This window comes from Acomys russatus, chromosome 7, assembly GCF_903995435.1.
Source record: "Acomys russatus chromosome 7, mAcoRus1.1, whole genome shotgun sequence".
Taxonomy (NCBI): domain Eukaryota; kingdom Metazoa; phylum Chordata; class Mammalia; order Rodentia; family Muridae; genus Acomys; species Acomys russatus.
This window is the reverse complement of record NC_067143.1, coordinates 56,528,649-56,537,896: the sequence shown is the minus strand read 5'-3', so window position 1 is coordinate 56,537,896 and position 9,248 is coordinate 56,528,649.

Genomic DNA, 9,248 nt, shown 5'->3' with positions numbered 1-9,248 from the left:
CTCCAGCACACTTGAGGATTGAATGGAATAACATAACTAGTAATTCAAACTATCTTTTTTCACATACAAATCACACATTTAGTCAGAAACTGATAAGATTTACACCTTCTCAATTTCTCACCCATATGAATCACACATTCATTCTGGTCAAAATACACTCTTCAAAAAGAAGTTTCAAAAGAAAATTTCTCATATTTATGAATGAAAGTTTCATGTTTCAAATTAAGTAGTTTCGATAATTTGCATGGAAGCACCATGCTGCTTAGTTTTAACTGTCAATTCAACACAACCTCAAACCATCTGGCAAAAGAGATGGCTTAGAGGTTATGAGCACTGGCTCCTCTGGTAGAGGAGCTGGGTTCAACTCCTAGCACCCACATGGTGGCTCACATCTATCCATAATTTCAGTCCTAGGGAATCTGATGCCCTCTTCTGACCTTTGTGGGCATCAGATATGCAGGCGATGCTCACACATATATTCAGACAAGATCCCCACTCACATTAAAAAAGAAAATACATCTTAGAAAAATCACGTAGATCAAGCTGGCCCAGGGGCATGTCTGTGGGGGATTATTTTGGTTTTTGGCTGGGATAAGAAGACATACACTGGGGCCTGGAGTGATGGTGCACACCTGTAATCCCAGTACTCTGGGAGGCAGAGGCAGGTGGATCTCTGTGACTTCCAGGCCAGTCTGGTCTACAGAGCAAGTACAGGACAGTGAGGGTTACCCAGGCAAACCCTGTTTTGAAAAACAAAACAAAATAAAACAGCAACAACAACAACAACAAAAGAAGTCATACACTGAATATTGGTGGCACCATTTCACGGGCTGGTCTCTGAACTATAGAGTCAAGAAAGCCAGCTGAGCATAAGCAAGCAAGCAGGCAACACAGTTCACTTGTTTCTCTTTGCTCTTCACAGTGGAGGTCACGTGACCTGCATCAAGCTCCGACCTTGACTTCTGTGCTATTATAGACTATAACCAGAACTGTGAGCCCACTAAACCCTTCCATTCCTCAAGTTGTTGTTGCTGTTGTTTTTTGTTTTTTGTTTTGTCAGGATATTTTATCACAGCCATGGAAATGAGACTAGAACAGGTATCTATTCAAGAGAACGTCTTGCAAATGCTGTACACATTTTCAAGATCAACTCCCACTTACAGATGACCTTCTTTTCCTTCATGAGCAGACTGAGAATTTAAACACACAGATTTCAAGAAGAATATTTTGTATCAGTATGGACTTCCTATGCCTGCCCCAGCTTTGAGTAAGAACATGGAGACATGTTATATTTTTTTATAATAGATTTAGGCCTTAGCTTACTGTTGTTTCCAACTAGCTCTTTTAATCTACGTTTTAATCTATATTTTGCCATGTGACCCATTACCTGTCCATCTTTTTTTCTCAATTAGTAGTCATTTGTTTTTTTTATTTTTTTTTACATATACATTTATATCATTACACATATATACAAAAAACTACCTACAGCAAGAAGACCCTCAAGATGATCGGGAATTATATAAATGTTACATTCATAGTGTTTTGGCTATTTGTACTTGGCAGCCTTGAAGAGAACATCTTTCCTATCATGGTGCCTGTCCATCTTGGTCTCACCCTGGCATGTGCACCTTCATACATACCCTCATGGTGAGTCCTCTGCCTCTTTATCTGGTCCTCTCCCTGGGACCCCTTCTCTCTCTGCTCAGAAGTCTCACCTCTTAATCCTGCCTCCGCTTTTTATTAAAACCAACAGAAAGGTGACGGAGAACAATGTTTACAAAACATCAAGACAGGAGATGCTTCAAAAAAAAAAAAATAACAATGCTAAAGTCTGGCCTATAAGGCTGATGATCAGATATGCACCAGCACAGAAATCAGCATTTGAATAACACAAGGATAATCTTTACATAGTGTACAAAAACATCACTCCAACAATATTTCAGTTAAAAACATCAAGTTATAGCAAAGACACAGGTGTTTACAGTATCAGTCCTTTGTCTTATTTCCAGTCCTTCCCTCCCTCCCTCCTTCCCTCTCTCTCTTCCTCTCTCTCTTTTCCTCTTCTCCCTCTTTCTTTATTTTTGCTTTTCCTTTACAGATGGCCAGGAAATTTGAAGAAAATAAATGTCTCTACCATAGCAGCTTTCACATCTAAACCTGACTTTTCTCCAATGCTCTTTGCTAAACATGGAGTCCTCATCGTTTCAGACCCTCTCCATGTGTACAGAGACATTTTGCCTGAAGTAGGAATTATTACCTAATTTGAGAAAATTTGCCTTTGAAATTGCCAGAAGATTATGTGGATCCTAGGTAGCTGATGTTCTCAACACACACAGAGAAATCAAAGCGGGAGGTGGTGGTGAATATAACATCAGTAGAAGGCAAAAATGAAACCTTCAAACAAAACAACCCAAAAGTATGTAGCAGTGAAATTTCTTAGAAGATGATGTCCCACCTGGTAACTTACAGAAGAATACACTGGCATGGGGGCATGCTACTGTGGTCATATCTGCATGGTGGGTGTGAGATTCTGTTTTGTTCTGTATTTTTTTTTTCCAGACAGGGTTTCTCTGTGTAGCCTTGGCTGTCCTGGATTCACTTTGTAGACCAGGCTGCCCTTAAACTCACAGAGACCTGCCTGGCCTGCCTCTGCCTCCCTGAGTGCTGGAATTACAAGAGTACACCACCGTGCCCAGTTGAATATGTGATATATATATTCATTATCACTTTACATCCAGATGGTACCCCCTCCTCATCTCCTCCCAGTCTCATCTCCCTCCCTCATCCCTCTTCCCCCTTCCTAGGTCCTCAGAAAGGGGGAGCCCTCCTCCCCTAGGATCTGACCCCTGCCCATCAAGTCTCATCTGGACTGCCTACATCCTCTTCCTCTACGGCCTGGCAAGGCTGCCCCGCCAAGGGGAAATGATCAACAAGTCATTGTCAAAGGTAGCCCTTACTCCCTGTATTGTGGGACCCACAATGAGACTGTGCTGCCTGTCTGAGCAGGGGTGGTCTAGGTCTTCACCATGTTATGTCCTTGGTTGGTGCACCAGTCTCTGCAGGGCCCCCTAGGCCCAGATTTGTTGGATCTGTTGGTCTCCTGTTCCCTCCAGGTCCTTCTGTCCCCCAACTCTTCCATAAGGCTCTAAAGTTAGGCTGTGAGTCTCAGCATCTGCTTCAGTCCCCCATGGGTGGAGTCTTTTAGAGGACCTCTATGATAGGCTCCCATACTGTTCCTTCTCTTCCACCATTTCCGGTGTCTATTATTATTATTATTATTATTATTATTATTATTATTATTATTATTATTATTATTATTATTATTTTGCCCTTTTGAATGAGAATTAAGAATTCTTCCTAGGATCCTCCTTGTTATTTAGTTTCTTTAGGTCTGTGGATTGTAGTGTGGTTATCCTGTATTATGTGGCTAATATCAGTTTATTAGTGAGTATATACCATGTGTGTCTTTCTGGGTCTGGTTTACCTCACTCAGGATGATCATTTCTATTTCCATCCATTTGCCTGCAAATTTCAAGATTTCCTTGTTTTTAAAGGCCTGAGCAACTGCCCTACTCCAAGGCAGCCTCATGTTATTTTGCTGTGCTGTTTAATTTTAGATATAATGAAAATAACCCTCTCTATATAGACAAGACCATGATTTTTATTACTACTAGCCAGGAACCTTTTCTTTTTGTTGTATTTAAAAAGACAAAGTCTCATGTAGCCTAGCCTGCCCTTGAACTTGATACACAGCTGAGGACTGAGCTTCTCGTCCTTCTCCCTTCACTGACTGAATGTGGGTGTATAGCCATGTACCACCACACCCCAGCTACAGAGGGTTTTTTGGTTTGGTTTTGCTTTTGAGACTGAAAAAAATTTTTTTCCTGCGTAGTTCTGGCTGTCCTGAAACTTCCTTTGTAGATCAGACTATCCTCAAACTTAGAGATCTGCCTGCCTCTCCTGGGATTAAAGGTGTGTACCACAACACCAGGAAAGGAGTTTTAGCCAACACAATAAGAGTAATCTAAATACATATGAGAACATATTTATATATAATTAACTTTGAAAGCAAGTATAGAATCATGAATTACATGACACCACTAAACATTCTAAAATCCAATGGTTAAAAATACCAGAAAACCAAATCACTTACACAGTATGATCCCAGCTATCTTTTAAAAATCAAAATATGCATAAGAGAAAATACTAGTTTAAAATGCTAACAGATGAGGCACATCCTTTCTTCTTCTCTTGTTTCCTTAGTTTCACAATCAAGTTATGATTACAACGAGCATATATTTGATGAACAGTGAAGAGTAAACCTTAAGAAAAAAAAAGTTAAGTTGTTAGATCAAACAAATGAGACTTATCCCAAGTACTGCCATTTTGTTTTCAGACTCCATTTTGATCATCAGGTGAAATTAAGTTCAAGTTCCAGGCTCTAGGGGAGCTTTCCAGATGCCTAGCCAACTTCCCCCTTATTCTTCTTCTCTTCCCCCCAAACATCAGCATTGTTCATAGCCATGAAAGAACAAATGACTCTGATGGATGAGGAATTGTAACTGTGACTGGGCACAGGCATTTGTGGATTTTGAGCTTAAAGACTCTGGAGGTTCTGGCTCAGGGGCAGGGGTGGCGGTGGGGGGGGTGGGGGCGGGGGCGGGGTGCGCGGTGGTGGTCACAGTTCAGCTCCCGAGTCTGGTCTGTGGCGCTGGTCAATCAGTAATGGCCTGAGTACAGTACGTTTTTTGTCAAGCCAGGCAGTGGTGGCCCATGCCTTTAATCCCAGTACTCGGGAGGCAGAGGCAGGTGGATTGGTGTGTGTTCGAGGCCAGCCTGGTCTACAAAGAGAGTCTAGGACAGCTAAAGCTAACACACAGAAAGCCTGTCTCAAGAAACAAAAAACAGAAGCCGGGCATGGTGGCGCATGCCTTTAATCCCAGCACTCGGGAGGCAGAGGCAGGCGGATCGCTGAGAGTTCGAGGCCAGCCTGGTCTACAAAGTGAGTTCAGGATGGCCAAGGCTACACAGAGAAACACTGTCTCGAAAAACCAAAAAAAAAAAAAAACAAGCTTTTTTTTTTTTTTTTGGTCATCTCCTTAAATAAATATATACTACGATGAGCGTTCGAAGACGCAGTCAGCTCCTGAGTCTGTGCTGTCAATCCCTCACTAACTGGTTTTTGCTGCCTAATTAAAAAAAGAGATTTTGCTTTGCTGGACTGTTGTGCCTGCTTGGGTTGTTTTGGATTTTTCAGACCCTGTCAGAGCAACACTGACAAGTAGACTCAAGTAAATAAAAACCGTTAGACATGAGAATGAAACCTTTTGAGTGCAAAGAAGATGAAAGTTGAGGCAGTTCTCCGCCAGTGTGTGTGGAGGAACAAGTGAAGAAGCTTCATTTACCACATGAGTGGCTTGTGTGATTTATAGAGGGTGGTGAATCGAGATTGGAAATTTTATTTTCCTAATATCCACCTGTCAAGGACTCTCACATTGTGCGGGGAGCCTGTGTGCAGCAGCCGTGCCTCCCTGACAGAGCCTTAATAATGGAGCGATTCTACATTCCAGCTGAGCAGGCTCATCCTCATCCTATCAGCGCTTGAGGGAAAATAAAACGGCAGGCACCCGAGTTAGTCACAGGAAGCTAAAGCTAAATTAAGAGGTGACAGCACGGAGGCGGCCTTGACGGCGTGAATGCCAAGTGCTGGCTTGTAAGGCATAAACACTTGGGGTTTAAATGGAGACCCAAAAGACCAGAGTCCTCTGTTGCGGGGGCCAGGATGGCAACAGTCTTTATAATATTCAGTGTTCCATCATATAAACTCACCAAGCTCTTGAGTACCCAGTGTAGCGTATTTAAAGCTTGATTCAGTAAACACAGCTTGTTGAGGGTAGAGAGACGGGTCAATGGGTGGCTGAGATCTTCCTCTGCAGTCTTGACCAGTTTTGATGCCAGCACCCACATAAATAGCGAGGCATTCCTGAAAGTGCCTTTAACTTCAGTTCCAAGATGGTGGAGACAAGAGGATCTCTGAGGCTGCTGGCTTACCGTCTAACTGAGACCCGAATCCTTGCGTTCAAGGACAGTCTTTACCTCAAACGAACAGGAAGAGAGTGACAGAGGAGTACGCCTGACCCCCTTTTCTGGACTCTGCACGGGCGCGCGCGCACACACACACACAAACACACACACAGAGCTTTTGAATGTAAGCCTTTTCTCTCTTCACCTTTCACTTTCCTCAATACTTTCGTTAACTATACCTTCATTGTCTCCATTCCTAATGCTCAATTGTATCCCATAGGCAAGTAGTTCACAAGTGGGCAGAAGCCAGCTGCGCACCATTTTCTATGTGTATTTCCTGTTTGGTTGCCACAATCATAGTTAAGAATCTTATCACATCCTACACGGACTCTTGAAACCATTTCTATAGCAAATCTATTTTACATTCTCAGTGACTCAAGTATTACTCTTGATTTTTTCCAAACTGTGGATTTCTCTTTCTCTTAGGCAAAGGAGCACTTTTTTGTATGACATTTGTCGAGTTTTATTTGCGTAATTGTTCTTTTTTTAGTAGTTTTATAAAGCATATAGTATAATTTCTTTTTCTTTTTAAAATTAATTCCTTTTTTACACATACATTTATATTATTACACACACACACACACACACACACACACACACTCCGTATAGCAAGAAGAACCACAAAATAATCAGGAATTATATAAATATTACATTCATAGTGTTTTGGCTATTTGTACTTGGCAACCTTGAAGAAAACATTTTCCTATCTTGGTGAGTCTAAAATTCTGAATGTAAATCAATATCTATCATATCTCATCTCTATCAACTTAGAACATCTATCTAGACCTAAAAACATCTTAAGCCATTAACAACTAAGTTTAATTGTAAAACTAAACTATTTGGTCTTCAACACCATCAAAGACTAGAGAAGGAATAAAATTAATTACCTGAGTAAACAGTAAGTGCAGGCTAGCAGCTTCCTAAGTGAAAAAAATAACAGAGACAGTTTGCTGCCTGAAGAGTCCTCCAAAACTCTCTATAATGTTGGAGCATCTTCTTCTGCCTTCTGACCCAATATCTCTGATAGACATATTTGTGAGGCAGGAACTATTGAGGACCTGTTTACCCTGTCTTGGCAGAGTTTGGCTGTCGACTCTGCCTGCATCCAAGCTCTGTCAGTGGCTGAGATGAGAACATTTTACCCAGTGGCTGGTTTGCCACATTTGCATCATGGTTTTTCAACTTGAAAACCTATTACCTGGGCAGACCCTTAAATACCCTGAACCTTATTATGGTGGGGAGTTTTGTTCTTCCAAGGCTTCCTTACCAGCTGCTAGTGTGGGTCTACACTTCCGACCTGTCTAAGTAAATGAGAGTTGGATATTTGGTTACGACTCTTCCCCTACCCCCATAACCTTTGTTTTCTGGAGGACAGACAAGGATCCTCATGTGTTTTGCCTAAGATACTAATGAGGAGACTTAAGCGGGAGTGGTGGTGGCATGGCGGTGGGGTGGGGGTTGGATTTCTGCTCCTTTTCCCTGCTGCAGTTGTGCCACAAAAGCAAAGGCTCAGGTGTGTTCATCTGTAACTCACAGGCATGCTGAGGAAGACATTGCTTATGGGGGTGCGATGGGCATTCATACTGCTTTAGAAGCCATGGTGAAGACAGCCCTCAGGTGTGATGGCCTAGCACATGGAATTGACAAAACCGTCAAAGCCTTAGACATGTGCAGAGCACGTCTTCGTAGGCGTGTATCTGTTCAGGAGCCTATATGTGCCTGCTTGGCCAAGGTCTTCTGTGCTGAGCACTGAGTCAACCTAATTAAGGCTGATGACAATAAGAAACCAGCGGACTGCATAGGCCTTTGCAGAACTGATGGCGAGGAGAAACTGGTACCATGGATGGCTGTGGCTGTACAGTGGTTAAGGACTGCATCAAAGGATCTCGGGCCAAGGATGCCATTAAAGAGTTCCTCAAATGCAGAAAATGGGCAAATACAAAATTTGGCTCATTAGAAAAATAGAGGCCTGCGGGTAAGTTATGTGCGTTCAAGGGCAGCCTGGTTTACATGGCAAAATCCAGGACAGCTAGGGCTACACGGCGAGTAAAACCTTCTCTGTCAGTCTGTACATCTGCTTGTCTGCCCATCTGTCCATTTGTCTGTCTGTCTGTCTGTCTGTCCATCCATCTGTCTGTTCGTCTCTCTCTGTCTCTCTTACACACATATAAGTAATTATGATTTGGATTAAACAACAATAGCAAAATCAATTTAAGTTTTATTTGAAGGTGGTTGAATACTAAAGCTTTAAAGGCAATTGAAATTCCTGAAAGCAGAGGAAATGCTTTTTAAAAAGATTTAAAAGATTCAGTAAATACAGAAAAAAAAAAAAAATTAAAATGAGCAAAAGCACCACAGTAAGCCAGGTTATAATTGAAATAAATTGTTTGATGGAGAAGGACTTGGGTTACTCTTTACTTTTTCTTAACTCATAGCAATGCATCCAATACCTGCTTCTCTAGAGTTTTAATATAAAAGACTGCTGAACTATTAACAGTGTTAAGTCAGTCAGAACAAATGTCCCATTTATTTTGCCATCTTGCTGCACAGAAGCAGCTATTTCACTTATGAAGAGGCTAATACAGGCCTCTGCATATGGCACATAAAGAAGAGAGACAAGTTAACTCAGGGAGGTTCACCTCACCAAGTGCGTCAGGGTTCCCACCCCGTGTGTACGGACCTCATCGCTGTCCAGGTGCCAGCTGCATGGCTTGTTCAGCTTAGCCAGAGCTCAGTGGGAGCAGCAAAGGGAACCTCGGATGGAGAGAAGCACTGAAATGCTTAGAAAAAGCTCAATGGTGGGACCAGAGGCCCCCAAGATTAATGTCAGAATGCAGATACATATCTGGAAAAAATCAGGCCTTGGGGAAAGGAGTTATGAACCACGTTGGGGATACGATATATTTCCTTTTTTTTTTTTTTCCTGTTAAATTCAATGTCATGCGCTATGTGCAGTGGCACATGCTTGCAATGTGGGCACAACGGCAAGAGGATCAGTACTTCAAGGTCATTCTTGCCTACATAATAAACTTGAGGCCAGCCTGGACTGCATGAAAAACTGTCTCTGTATGTGTCCTAATAAGGATGCCATCACAGAGGTGGCCAAGATTACTGAAGAAAAACCAGAATAAGATGAGCCCTGAATGTTGCATTCCATCCCAGTG